The 1,903-nt window shown below is 35.9% G+C and overlaps 1 non-coding gene across 1 annotated transcript; it reads left to right on the top strand.

The window, feature by feature from the left end:
• Positions 1–1,067: 1,067 nt before the first annotated feature.
• Positions 1,068–1,173, top strand: LOC128289736 (small nucleolar RNA R71). Its single transcript, XR_008279380.1, has one exon. It is a non-coding gene; the product is annotated as a small nucleolar RNA R71 (small nucleolar RNA).
• Positions 1,174–1,903: the final 730 nt, after the last annotated feature.

Consider the following 1,903-nt stretch of genomic DNA (forward strand, 5'->3'; position numbering starts at 1 on the left):
TCCTTGTTAAGTTTCACTGTAGATAATTCTTCAAACTTCCTTTTACTTGTTAAAAGCTCCTTCAAGAACTTTGCATATGTAGGCATCTGCGAGATAGCTTTAACAAAATGTAAGTTAATATGTAATTGTTTAAAAAGTTCAAGAAATTTATCGAACTGTGGGTCAATGCGGTCTTTCTTCAACTATTATGGGTATGGGATTGATGGTTTATATTCCTCAACATCGGTTTTTTATTGTTTTCAGGTTTTTCTTCCTCATCTTCTTTTCTGTCAGCTTCTGGTACCAGCTTCTTTTCAGATTTAGCTAACACTTTCCCAGTTCTTAATTTAACTGCTTTCACATGCTCTTTTGGATTGGGTCCGGTGTTACTAGGTAGACTCCCTAGTGGTTTTTCTGAAATTATCTTAGCCAGTTGTCCTATTTGATTCTCGAGCCCTTGAATTGATGCTTTCTGATTTTTAAGTGCAGTTTTAGTGTTCTAAAAAATGAGTCTCTGCCGCTGAAATAAATTTTTTCATCATCTCCTCAAGGTTTGGCTTTTTCTATTGCTGGTAAGGTTGTTGCTGGAAGCCTAGAAGGGGTGGTGGTCATTGATTTCCTTGGCTTCCACTTGAAAAATTTGGGTGGTTCCTCCAACCTGCATTGTAAGTGTTACTATAAGGATTATTTTGAGGTTGAGGATATTACCCATATAGTTCAATTGCTAGTTCTCCATGTTGGGGTCATAGGGTGGATATTCTAAATTGTTTAATCCACCTCCACTTCCATCGCACTGCATTACTATATGTACCTGTGTAGAACCAAGTTAACCATCAATTTTTCTATTCAGAAGTTCTACCTGATTTGAAAGCATAGTAACTGAGTCAACGTTAAAAACATTGAATGCTTTTGTCGGCTTTGTCCTCATGACTTGCCACTGATAATTATTCAGTGACATCTCTTCTATGAACTCATAAGCCTCTCCAGGTGTCTTATTATTAATAGTGCCACTAGCAGCTGCATCAATCATTTTTCTGGTCGAGGGATTCAAACCGTTGTGAAAAGTTTGAACTTGTAGCCAAAGGGGTAATCCATGGTGAGGGCACATTCTCAAGAGATCTTTGTATCTCTCCATGCATCATATAGTGTTTCTAAATCCATCTGTACAAAAGAAGAAATATCATTCCTTAATTTAGCCGTTGGAGCCGGTAGAAAATATTTAAGCAAAAATTTTTTGTCATTTGTTCCCAAGTGGTGATTGACCTTCGCGGTAACGAGTTCAACCAATGTTTAGCCTTATTCTTTAATGAAAAGGGAAATAACTGAAGGTAAATGGCATTGTCAGAAACACCATTAATCTTAAAGGTGTCGCAGAATTCCAAAAAATTTGCTAAATGAGTGTTTGGATCCTCGTCCTGTAAACCATCAAACTGAACAAACTGTTGTATCATTTGAATTATGTTAGGTTTCAGTTCAAAATTATTTATAGTAACAGCAGGTCTAACTATACTCAATTCAGTTCCTGTTAAAGTAGGTTTAGCATAATCATACATAGTACGAGGAACAGGATCTTGATTAACTGGATTTGCATCAACCACAGGAGGTAACGGATTATTCTGATTATCAGCCATCTCCTCCGTTGTGGTATGGATATCGACCACTCGCTCTTCCTCTATGTATTGTAGGCTTCGCCTTATTTCACTTTGGTTTCTACGAGTTGTGCTTTAAATTTTGCTATCAAAAAGTAGAGTTCTTAACGGGTTTCTTCTAGTCATAAACTATAAAAACCTATCAGGAGTTAAAGAAAAGGAAATTTTAGAAAAGAAAAATTAAAATTAAAAAGAACAAGTAAATTGCAATAAAGGTAAAAATGGCTAAAGTAATAAAAATTAAGTGTTCCTAGTATCTTAGTCCCCGACAATAG

Source organism: Gossypium arboreum, chromosome 2, assembly GCF_025698485.1.
Source record: "Gossypium arboreum isolate Shixiya-1 chromosome 2, ASM2569848v2, whole genome shotgun sequence".
NCBI lineage: Eukaryota > Viridiplantae > Streptophyta > Magnoliopsida > Malvales > Malvaceae > Gossypium > Gossypium arboreum.